This window comes from Chiroxiphia lanceolata, chromosome 12, assembly GCF_009829145.1.
Source record: "Chiroxiphia lanceolata isolate bChiLan1 chromosome 12, bChiLan1.pri, whole genome shotgun sequence".
In the NCBI taxonomy this organism is placed as follows: domain Eukaryota; kingdom Metazoa; phylum Chordata; class Aves; order Passeriformes; family Pipridae; genus Chiroxiphia; species Chiroxiphia lanceolata.
In genome coordinates this window covers 18,596,722-18,609,678 of record NC_045648.1, presented here as the reverse complement: position 1 = coordinate 18,609,678, position 12,957 = coordinate 18,596,722, and positions in this window count along the sequence as shown.

Genomic DNA, 12,957 nt, shown 5'->3' with positions numbered 1-12,957 from the left:
AAAAGAAGCAGTTCCTTCTGTCTCTTCAGATTTGGGTTTGGTAAGTCTCTTTAATGCCTCTGGTTCTCTCATCTGCGCTGTGTGGAAAGCAGTAATTTGTGCTGACATCATCTAACTGCCCTGCAGAAAAAATATGTTGCAAATCACCAAGGAAAGGGAGAAATTTATCTATAATTTAGGGCAATAATGGGGCTTAATTCACCAAGTCTCTCAGCATCTCACATACTGACAGATTCTACTATCATTAGCGACGTCTTGGGATTCTGTTGTGTGGATATAATCAGTTATGACTGAGAGGAAATCATTATGAGGGCCTCAGTTTTGTAACCACTCCTGGGCTTTATTATCCTTTGTGGCAGCTGTGCCTGTGAGAGCTCGGGAGTCGTTTATTTTTCCAAGCAAGGAAACCCACATGAATTATTGATATTTTGGTTGTGGTGAGGTGCTGCTGCTGAATAACAGGCTGGGTCCTCCTCCCCAACAAACCTCTGTGACAATCTGATACATTTGATTCAGAAGGTAATAGATCTGACTCACTGGGTACTTTATTTGTTTCCTAAGTAGTACATATAAGCTAATTAACAAAGCATCTGGCTTACTGTATGATCTGTTGTTGTTTTTTATCCTGTATAATTAACCTGTGTATGTGTGTGAGATTCCTCTCTAGCTGTCCATAAAATCTCTGTCAAATTAGGTTTGTGACATGTCTGTCCCAGTGTGTGGTCAAAAACAATATGTTGTCATATAAAATTTAACAGCAGTCACTCTGAATGTGGACATGAGCTAAATATAAGCATGGGATACATTTGCTTGTCAGTAAAGGTGGTGTATTTTTAGAATTTGACTGGAACCTTACAATTTCTTATCCGTGACTGAGAGTCTCCAGAGACTATCTATGTGTCTTTCATAGCCAAAGACTTATTTTGAGTTCTATCCAGTGCAATCTATGTTCCATCTGCTCCTAATCTGTGGCAGTCTGAAGCATGCCAACATGCAAAGGAGCAAAAGCCATCCCATTCTGACTAAGCTACAACCATGTCTGTGTTGTTCTTGGTACAGTCCCATTTGAGGCAGTAGGAGTAATTGATTTAGTGGGATTGGCACAAAACCAGACAGGTCAGGCCAGATCAACACTGAACTAATTTCTTGAGGATTTTTCTTGCTGTATTTTTTTTTTTAAATAAATACGTTGTCATCGTTCCAGCTGAAACGCTTTGATATTGAGCACGCTGTAAACACTGCAGTCACTGAGCTGGAGATATCCTGAGGTGAAATGCTTCCAGTCTCTCATTGCCACTGATTTCCTTTCCCAGAGTTTTTAAAATACTCACATTCCTCTCTTTCTAGTTCTTTTAGTTTCAGTGGCCACTTTTCCATGTGCAGTCCTTCGAAAGTCAGAGCTGGGCTGGGTATTTCTGCCTGCCCCTGCCTTGTGACTGACAGATGTGCCCAGACTGGCTATGATTTACACGACTGTTTTTTCTGCCTAAATACCATTTTGTGGAGGCTTCAGTTACTTCTAAGTGCAATTAATTTTTGTAACAACTGTCAGGGAGAAGTTCTTGTTCACCTGAAGGCAGCTGCTGATTGTGAGCATCTGAGGGAAAGGTGAGTCCTTTGTCATTAGAGCTGTGAGGTTTGTCCAAAGTGCCACACTCATCCTCCCAGCCCTCCTGGTGACCTGAGTCCCTTTAGACCTTGCCCTTTGAGAAGATGATGTTCTTGAGGCTGCTGTCATTGAAACACAGAGCTAAAGCAGCCTTAAAAGGTGAGATGAAAGAGGCTGGAAATCAATGTGTTGGAAAACAGTTTCTCCAGGGATCAGTTACAGCAGCTGAGAAAGGGGGAGAAGCTGCCCAGAGAGCTTACAGTGCTTGATGTCTTTATGAAGGCTAAATGTGTCAGGACAAAGAATTTAAAATTGCTGTTTGCTGAGGATTTATCATCAGCCTTCAATTTAAGATGTGAGAACAGCAAACAAGAGGCCAAAGGCCTTTCATAGTGTCTCTAGCAATGTCAAGGGAAGCTAGCCTTGATAAAGTGTATCATTCCAAGATTCAAAACCTTCTCTTTCAGATTAATCCCTTGTGTTTTGCTTAATTCTCACAAGAAAAAGCTCTTTTTTAATATGCAAAACTTATAATCCATTTATAATCAAACTGTCTTGTGTTTCTCTGAGCCTAGTGGCTCTTTCTGGCTTTGGGCTACCAACACTGGCACCAGGGAGGCTGTGGAAAGTGAGTGACTGGCACAGGAGAGCAGAAATGTGTGGGTTAAAAAGATACAAATATCTGTGCTGGGAATGAAATTGGATTTCAGGCTAACAGGATTTTCCCCCTGCTCTCAAAGCACATCTATAGGCCTTTGTCAGCTGGGGCTGAGGAGGAGAGAGAGAGGGAGGAGCTGTTTGTTGGTGCACAGAGGCTTCCAAGAGGTGGCTTTGGGGAACCTCATGTTGCATGGAAGAGCTCTCTGCTTACAGAGGAATGATCCCAGACTTTCTGTGACCGAGTGGGTCTCTTGGTAAAACAGACAGCTTCAGAGAAGGGTGGTCACAAGGGAGCACAGCATGTTTGCATGTGATGTAGCAGCTTTCCCCCCCTCACATTCCTCTCTGGCTGTCTGACTGAAGTAATTGCTGTGTGTGGGTGGGAGGAGATATCACATCCCTCAGCTTTCCCAAGTTCTGTCTCTGCCAACTTTAATTCAGAGGACTCTCCTGCCTGATGTCTTACTTCCCACTCCCCATCCCATGCCTGCATGGGATCCTTTGCCAGGGACACCTCCAAAGCTGCAGAAGCAGAACTAATCTGAGCACACACCCCACTAGCATGATGTGCTGTTTCCTGTTAAGAGCCATGCTGGTTATACCCCAGTTTTACTCTCCAAAGCACAGCTGAACTGGAAATGTCAGTCCAACCCATTTGTCCTGGCCCTTATACTGTCTCTGAGCACAGGGTAGCAGGGTTGTGAGCCCCTAGGGAACTGCAGATCCCACAGGTCTTTTTTTTTTTCTCCTTATTCTCTGCCAAGCAATTATGATCATCACACTGAGGTTTATGTTGGCTTCAGTGCTTTTTTTAAAATTATCTTTAGGGTGTTTCTTGTTACTTTATTGTGTGTACGTGGAAAATCCTTCAATTAAAGCAGATTAGTATTTTATTAACATGATTCATATCCAGGCTGTTTCGAGGCAGCTGCAAAAAAAAGAGGAGGAATCTCATAGAAAGTGGTACAGAGGATAAAAGACTCCCAGTTGGAAAGGTTATGCCTGATACTTCACTCTGTACTGCAGTCTTCACAAAAAGATAGCTTTGAACTAACTAGGAAGCACAGTGTAAAACACAGAAATCCTCTGGAGTGCTGCTAATCTGTATGGGAAGTGCTGGAAACGATGCTTTCAAGTACATTTGAGGGGCTGGTGTAACCACCTGCTCACAGCTATGCTGCCAGCAGGAGCAGCTTGCAAGATGGGGATTTAAACGAGGTGTACAGAGGATTTGGAGGTTGTGCTTTTCAGCCCTGCAGTGCCTACAACTCAAACAGGAATCTGAGGAGACAGGCTCCACAAAACCGTGGGCAGCCACCTTGTCAAGGCATGAGAAGGGCACTTCTGCAGGTGAGAGCTGTAAGCACTGAGCTGAGTACCAGAGTGCCTGGGGGGATGTCTGTGCCTGGAGAAGAGTGGGAGAATCCTTTGTCCCTTGTCTGTCGACTCCTCAAAGTATCTGAAAACTTACACACCACTTTGCCTGAGGTCATGCAATGAATCAAGGCCAGGCTCTCATCCTGGTAGGTGGTGGCTTTTTTATACAGAGTAAGCCAAAGTACTGTATTTGGGGTTAGCACCCAACTACATACAATGTGAATTTGTGCCATAATTCAAGCAGCTTCTACTGCCAAAAAACCACCAACAAAGCCCAGAAACTCAGGTACCCAGTCTCATTCTCTTTAGTTGCTTGGGTCATTCAACAACTGCTTACAGTCATGAGTAGGTCAGAGCCAGGCACTTCAGAACTGGCTGAAAATAGAGTCTGGTTTGCAAGGCTGTGTCTAGTACAGGTTCCCTGATGCTTAATCAAGGTGAGCATATTGGGATTTCTCTCCTCTGCTGGTTGCCTGTCTGCAGAGGTGTTGAAGTGGTTAAAAGCCCTACCCTTCTGGAGAACACAGCTTTAATCAGCTGTGAAGTTTCAAAGGTGTTGGGGGCCAAGTGGACAGGAATGTGACATGAATGAGAAGTCTTGTTTTATCAGCAAACAAGACTAGGAATATAAGTTACTACCAACAGTTGTTAAAGAGATGAGTTTTTCCTTGTTTTATTTGCTTTTTACTCGTAGGGTATGCTTTTTAGTATTAGGATGGTACTTACACTGAATCTTATTTTTCCAACACTTTCTGGTTTGCACCTTTGCATCTTTCACTGTTGGTGAATCCCAATGTCTTTGTGAATTAACTATCCACGAGACCTTTTCACTGCTGAGTTTACAGAGACATCCTTTCCTTCTCTAACTTTACTCTTTGCACCTTGTCTCTACCCACCTCCTCCTCTTTTGCTTAACACTTCAGCTGTTTCTGCTTCCAATGTTATCACACCAGAGGCACCAGCAAATTGGCAAATGCATGAATCCACTTCAGTGATGGCTCTCACTCTGTCTGCCTGAACTGGCAGTAGCCAGCTGGAGAACTAAATGCTGGTGAGCCAGACAAAGTCTAGTTTCATTGAACTTCATATTACTATGAGATCCAAACCACCCACCCCTTTCTGTGTGTTCAGTCCTGCTACATTCTCCCAGAGCAGCATCAGAGCTGGTTCTGTGCACACTGGGTAGACAGGAGGAGTAGGGTCAGGCTTGGGAGCTGAGTGTGGTCAGATGTCATGGTCTTAAGTACAGCAGAAGTCCAGAGCATGAGTTTAGGAGCAGACTGGAAAAGGGCACATGGGCTTCTGTGACCCCCCAGCTGAGGAGCTGTAGGCTGTGGGTTGGGCACCTGGCACGTGGAGGACTGATTTACCTGTGTGTTCTTTATTATGTTAAATGACAGCAGTGCTGGGGATTGCAAACTTTGGCTCCCACTGCATGTGTGTGTTACACAGAGGCAGAATAGTGTCTAATATTCCAGGAGCTGACAACCTGTAGAACAAGATGCCAGGAGCATGGTAGTTGAGAGATGTGGCTGGTGAGGGTGACTAAAGCCATCCTGGGCAGCACTGAGCAGGCACCACAACTAAAGGGAGATGTTCTGTGGGAGCTCTTCACTTTTATTACTTACCTGTGGATTTACAAGTGCTCTAAGGAGGAGGCTGAGTTCAGAAAAAAGCAGGTGCAGAAGCTGGTAGCTCTCCACATGAGCAAGGCTGAATTTCACTTTTGCTTAAATATCAGTGATTTCTTCCCCATCCGAGGTCAGTTATGCCAACTCTACAAACCCAAATCTTAACCTGGGTACAATCTTCTTATGCCAGGGTCACCTTAATCAGGTGGGATGAAAAATGTGTGCTCCAAGTCTGCCAATAAGACATTAGAATTCCTGGTGACTGGCTCACTATTTATTGCAGGCATGTTTGGTTTAAATAATAATAAAAAAAAAAAAGTCATGTGCTTTATTTTTCCTTCTATCACCACTTAGAGAACCATTTGGGTCCAGCACCAGGTTGCTGAAGGGGGAATTTTCTGATGACATAGCAAGAGTTGATTACTTTTGTGAGGCAAAAGACAAATAGCCCAACTCCTGAGATGTGGCTTCGGGGCCAGCTGTGTATTCCTGCAGAAAAATTGCTGTTACTGTACAACTCACAGGGGACATGGTATTGAACTGGCTTCTGGTACTTGCATTACGACTGACTCCTTGAGTTATGTGCTTCTGGAGGAGTTTATCATGTGCTGCTCCTGTTTGGCTCAGGAGTGTGCATTTCAATTCTGAGATTTTTTTTTTTTTTTTAATCTTGCAGCAATTTAAAAAATCGGAGTACTCTACCATTATAAAGGATGATTAGCTGGCTGGGTTTATTTCTGATAATTTACTTAAGTCATCTAAATAACAGCAAGATGGTAACAGATAAAATATGAGGCAGTTCTTATTCATTTTTCTCTGTATCCAGGAGTTTTGGCTTAGAAGCAGGAAAACAAAGCATTCTTCATAGCTGAATTCAACAGTGACCAGAGTTGGTTCAGCTGGTTCCTTGGTTGTTCATTAAGAGCATTTGGGTTGCTTTAGAATTATTTCTAAAAATTAATCTAGTGGTGTCTGCTTTAGGTTAGGTTTATGCAAAGAACACTTTCTTAAGCCCCAGAAAAACTATTTACAGCAGCTTAAATATCAAGCCAATGAGGTAAAGACTAAGATGTTTTGTATTTGAGGAGAATAGAAATTCCAGTTCCCAGTCACACTGGGTTTATTGACAGAAGGTTTTACCATCCTTTTTTGAATCCATTCTGTCAACGTGTGATTGTTTTCTGATTTTGAACAGAAAAATTCACAAATATAGGCAGTGGAATAGAATAAAAAGTCTGAATGCTGCACAGTATACCTTTCAATGATATTTTTGGATGCCTTTTCTGGTAAAGGCCAATTGTTTTGCTCTATGAGATTAACTGACAGAAAAGGGAGATAATTAATTCTAGTAAGGTGAAAATACCCAGTGAGTTACAGTGTGCAGACCATGCAAAGTGAAGTTCCTGAGTCTGTGTTCATGCTCTCAGCCTCTTAGTAGGCTGAGAGGTGCCTCGAGTAGCACCTTGCTCTGGCCTCTACAGAAATTCAGGCTGAAGTTCACTTCCTCTCTCCATCAGACATTTAGGAGTTTATTTATTACCAGCAGCGTGGAGCAGTAGAGTTCACACTGAACATCATGACCCAGATGCAAACATTTTGGCAAAGTGTTATTGATTTCTAGGGAAGGAGGATGTTTTGGACTCCCCTCCTTTGGCCTCTGCTCGAAAGGCTTGTGTAGGTGGTACAGCAGGGACTGTGCCCCTGCTGAGACCCTTCAAAGTCTGCAGGGGCAGCATTCAGTGCCCTGAGTGCCAGGCTGTCTCCTTTGGAGGTAGAGCTGCATAGGAAATGTGGGCAAGACCATCATTTGGTTCATCTAGGTCACTAGAGTGATGTTTTGAAACCTCCCTTGATGGGTTTGTCGTCACACACTGTCTTTATTTTTGGGGTCTGAGAGAGGTGTAGAATAAGAGAAATGTTTTGGCTTGTTTAACAGCCAGTCAGGTCGTTTTGGGGAGTTTAGAAGTACATGATATTGTTGTGTGCATGGGAGAGTGAGGTGGCTGGGGAAGTCATCTTGGCAGTTTTTGGCAAGGGCTAGGTAAGCATGAGTTACAGCTGAAAATTAGTCCAGCCAAGCTTCTGGGGAAGGGTGGTTTGGTTTTACTTCAGTGCTTTCCATGTTCTAACAGGACAAAATCAGGGAAGCCTTTCTGAGCTTGCATATGCTCCAAACACCATTCCTGTTTCTCCTGCCAGCTGGCAGAGCCTTGAGTCATCTCCCTGCTATGCTTTGGGCAGAATTATCCCTGTTACAGTCTCACCGAGGTCAATGGAAAGATGAGACTAGATTTCTGGAAATGTATTTTCTGTCCAACCTGTATTCAGTTCTTCCTGTTGCCTTTGTCCATGATCCCACTCAAAAGCAGTGTGGTTAAGTCAGGAGTATTCCAGGACACTGGATTTGTGCAGCAGATGCCATGGAAGGCACATAATACTGGATGGATTGTTTTCTCTAACCAGTGTGCACATTAAGCACTAGGCTAAATCCTTTTGGATTAGATAAGTGAGAGGAAGAGAGACTATTTCTAGAGAGTATTTTCTTTCCATGCCCCTGATTTTTGTGTATTTATGATTTTGCTCTGAACTGGAATCAGCATGTTTGGCACATTTGATCTTTTCAATCTATTGCAGTTATTAAGATTTGAAGTAGCATCCTAAAAAAAGTGCTGATTCCTTGAGGATGACTGAACAGCCAGCACACCACTTCAGCACTTTATCACAGCTCTGCTTGCCAGCATGCTACATGCTATTTATGTCTCCTCTTGTCTTTCCCAAGTTCTGACTGGAGAAGAAGTCCAGCAGGTTGGGATCTGCAGACAGGCCTCACGTGAGCCCTGGTGTTCCTGTTCACATGTGGTGTCTGCAATAGCAACAATGTCTTTCACACAAATGCTCAGACATTCCTAAAACCAGCCATCTGAAACACTTAGGCCTTACTCCCTTGTGTTAATAATGGTCTAAATGCCTTCTCTGGTCCAAATATTTATTTATTGTTTGTTTTACTTTGTGCTCTGTGCAGGCTCTTGAGTGTTTGAATCTTACATCAATCTGAGAATAACTGTGGAAGTCCCACAGATTATAGCTACACTAGCCTGAAGTGTGGAGTAAGGGAGTGAGGCCCAGAAAATTCCAGGGACTCTTCCCTTTGGATCTGGAGTTTCAAGTACAAGAAGTCTGAAAATGCAGTAGCAGGAGTGTATGTGCCATGTCTTGGGAGGCTTTGTGTGGGGAATGGAACAGTTGAGCTGGATAAGAGGCAAGTGAGTGCGCAGCAGGAGAGAGCAGCGAAGCTGGAGGAGGTGGAAATTGGGGCTGAAGTAGGGAAGGTAGAAATCAGTCTGGGAGGGTGTGCAGAGGTGCTGTGGAGAAATAGCTGTGAGAAGAAGGCACCACGAGGGCAGGATCAGAGAACAGACTAGAACTGCTGTGAAAAGAGCAAGGTGAGGCCAGCGAGGCAGCTGGGAGATGACAGGGGGGGCTGAGAACTGAGGAAGGTGGGGCTGAGCTCACATGAGGGGAAGAAGGACACCTACAAGCAAATGTGGTAGGTAAGACCTGGGGATGAAATGACTGAAAACGATGTTGTGACTGTGGAGAGTGGGATTATCCCACAGGTATGGCTTAGAAGCTGGATATGTGGAAAAAGACTTAATATTACCTCTAAGAACCCCCTGAGAAGAAGAACAAGAGAGAGTGAGAAGAATGAACAAGAGAGAAGATGGGATCAGTGGCATGTGACCTGAGGCTGTGAAGCTGAGAGAGATGGATCCTCAGGGGCAGATACTCTGTGACCCTGGGAAGAGGAAAATGTGGACAGGGCAGGGTCAAGGCCATAGAGACTGTGAAAGGGACGGATTGAAATCTGGAGTAGAGGTGTATCTCCTAATCTAGAGGAAACAGCATTTGACCCTTGTAAGTGGTGAGTGACCACTTAACACAGGTCAAGTGGCCTTTGTAAGTCGGTGAGTGCCTTCCCAGTGGTTTTCATAACAAGTAGAACCTTTGTAGAAATGCCTTGAGGTGGTTTCAGTTCCCATGTTTCTTCCAGCTTTCCATTATCCTTACCTTGACTTGCAATTGCAGCTGAACAAGCTCTAAACATGAGTGCCTAAGCTGATTGACAAAACACCTGCTAGATTGACTTAACTGGGATTCTGCCTTTCCCTTTAGAAGTCTTGATCTTCTGCAAGAAGTAAGGACATATCAGAGCTCCAACTGGGGCTCCAGGTCAGTTCTGCCTTTGCAAAAAGCAGTTTATTGTTGTAAAATGTAGGGTCAGTCACTGACTCTAACAGGGATTAAGTATCATGGCAAAGTCTCTTCTGTCAGCTTTTGACGCATCAATAAAATACCAGGAGAACTACAACTATTGCTACCCACTTTTAATTATTTATTTTTAACAGAAAGAAGTACTATTAGTGAGTATTAGGTGATACAGGCTCTTGAGTTTACTTTATGATATTTAACTCTCCATTTCTCCTGCTTTTATAGACAGCTCTGACATGGTTGGATTTGTTAACAGGGACTTAGCTGAGGTCTGATGTGTGCACTGTCCATCACCCTGCACTAGCTGCAGGATCAGGAATGAGTCTGTCCTCTCAACTTCAGTTCAGCTGAGGCTGGAGGCACTATAAAAGCAAAGTCTTTGCCCTCTGAGAGGACGGCAGGTCCAGTTTGGGTCACGCTCCACCGCCTGTGCTCAGCTGGGGCACAGCCTGACTCATTTCACAGCTGCAGGGGGGGTGTAGAAACAGCAGCCCCTACGTGAAAGAGCACAGAAACATGAGAGGTTAGGTTGTGTCCAAAGACATGGATCAAAGCCTCCAGAGAACAGCATCCACCTCTGGTCCTTACCCCACACTCTCAAATGCACACACATGTGCCCATGCACTCCCTGGGAGCTCTGATGCACGGACAAAAGTCAATATGCTACTCGCATTAGGAAGATAATGGTGGGTTATACCTTTGGTGCTGGGATCAGCTCTCTAGTGTGTAGTGAGCAGAGTTGTTTTTAATGCTTTAGAGCAGTACAAATTATTAATATTTAAATATATATACCTTCTCTGTTCCACTTTTCCTGCTGTTATAGATCATGCTATTCCAGAAACCAGTAAGAAAATGGACACCCTGTTTTGCTCCATTTTCTTTTTAGTAATTCCAAACATATCTGCCTTTGGAGTCTCAAACTAACACTTTCTTAGACCCATTCATGATGACTCTCCTATTACTTTATTTAGGGCTAGTAAGCAATCTATTGATAAGTATATTTAATTAGCAGTGTTTCAGCTTTGTATGCATTACTGTGTTTGAAGAATATTGAATTTGAATGCTTATTCAGCATTGTGAGATCATGCTGTAACTCCCTGCAGTCACATTTCGATTTAATTACCTGAAATAACTTCGTATCTTTACCAAACCAATCAAGCAAGTTTCTTATTGAAGTCACTTCATTGTGTGACTATGAGGCAATTTAGCTTTGAGAGAGACACTTTGAATGCATGTATGTTTTGAATATAAATGCAGATTTTCATGCTGTTATTATTCTGCTAATGATGGTATAGCTTTGCTAACTGCTTTTTTTTTTCAGATTTAAATGTCTAAATAAAATGACCATGACTAAAATCCAGGATTTTAAAAAGTATGATCACAGCTGTGGGTAAGGGGTAGAGTAGCCTCCTGTGCCCAGTGTCAAACTTCACTTGTGTGCACAGGGACCACACAGTCTGCTCAAACCCTCCCTTCTTTCTGTTCTTGTTAGCTAATGCAGTTCTTGCATTTAGGGTTGAATGCATGTTTCCTCTGGAGATTAGGAAGCAACATTGAAGACACATTTATTTCAGACAGAAATTTTAGACACATTTATTTAAGGACAGAAATTAAAGTGTAGTATTGCTTTTTACATCCGTAACTTCAGATGGCTGTAGTTCAATATGCTGAAGTAATCTAAATATTGTGTCTGATTGCAGTAGTGAGAGGGAATTTGGTAACAGCTGATAATATAGATGCTCTGTAAGTATTTGCACTGGTAAAACTGATTTAAAAAAAAAAGCAGCACTGGAAGAAGAATCACAAATGAACCTCACAGGGTGAATTTGGTATCTACTTGAAAGTGGTTTTTAATTCTTTATGAATTTTAAAGAATTGAAAAGGCTTGCTTAACTCATAAAGAAAGAAGGCTCTTTTCTATAAAGATGCAATAAAATGGGAGTAATAAAGCATTAACAGTATCAATTTCCTTATGGACTGTCTCCTTGAAATGGTTTCAGTAAAGTACAGGAGTTGGATAAAAAGGCAAACACTTTGGAGGATTAATTTCTTTAAAGGAAACTAGGGCTCTTTCAGGAGAAAATAAGTTATTTAAAGTCAAGAAAATTGAATGGAAAAGATACCCCCCCCGTGGTTTATAACCAACTGTAGGTGCTGTGGGATGCACAGAATGTATATCATGGGAGTGGCCATCCATCCAGCCACTCTTTTCACCTGAAAGAATTCACTCCAGGTGTGGAACCTTTCACCCCAAACACTTGGATACAAAGTACTTACCCTGGCCTGAAGGAAGCCTCTGAATGTTTAACAGCTCCTGTTGATGAAAACCTGCCGTGTTCTTCCCTGGTGGGGTGTGGGAGCAGGGCTGGCTGAGAGCTGCAGGACATGAGTTTGTGCCGCTGTGTGAGTTCTCTGAAGCTGAAATTCGCCCACAGTAGTTCTGGGGTTTCTTTTTGCATCACTCAGAGATATTTTTAATGAATTGTAAGTATGCATTTCTCTAACCAGGGGGCTGCTCCTTTTGCACCTGTAACTAGTATGATCACAAGTGCAGCTTTACCAAACAAACTTCCAGATTCTTCTAGAATATTTGGAAATGTCTCAAAACTCTTTTTATAAATTCATCTGCTCGCTCTTGATCCTCTTCTACCTCTGTCTTTGGATTCAGGAAAGTACATGGTTTATAGGCACACATGGTGTGATGGAGCTTCTCTGCCCATATCTCTCATCACAGGTGCTGTCCCTCAGCACTGAGCAGTACAAGGACAGAGGATGGAGTGAGTCTGTGACCTGGACAAAACCAGGAAGGATTGCTTGAGACCATCAAGTTCTTACTCACTTGATGTGAGAACAAATCCACTTTCTAAGATATGAAGTTAATTCTCTAAGTCACTATCTCTGCTTTGTCCTTTTCAATTACTTCATTTGAAAGTCAGTGGCTATATTAAATAAACTCCTGCCAAAGGGGTTTGGAATATCTCTTTTCTAGCACATCCCCAGGGAAAATTATTTAAATTATTTGAGAAAAATAGAGAGAAGGCGACTTGGCAGCACTAATTCACCATTAGCTACCAATTATATTTGTGGATGGTCAATATCATACCAGAAATAATGCAGGATTACTTAATTATCTGCTTCATGATGCTGGTCTGCTTCCCTTTCTGGTTAGCCCACTTAAAAGCAAGCAAAAGCAGAGAAGAGAAGAAGATCATTTATGGTTTTGGTTTTATTTTTTGCCTTTCAATGCTTTACCTTATGAAGTGGGACTTGATTTTGCCTCTCAGGTGTGGGGCAAACCACAGGCATTACCTATCCAGAGGCCTTTTGACCCACATGAGGCAGGTTTGTTTCTCCCAGGCTGGTTTGTAGATGGTGCCTTCAGCAGTGACAGCAGAGGATGACAGTGAGCCA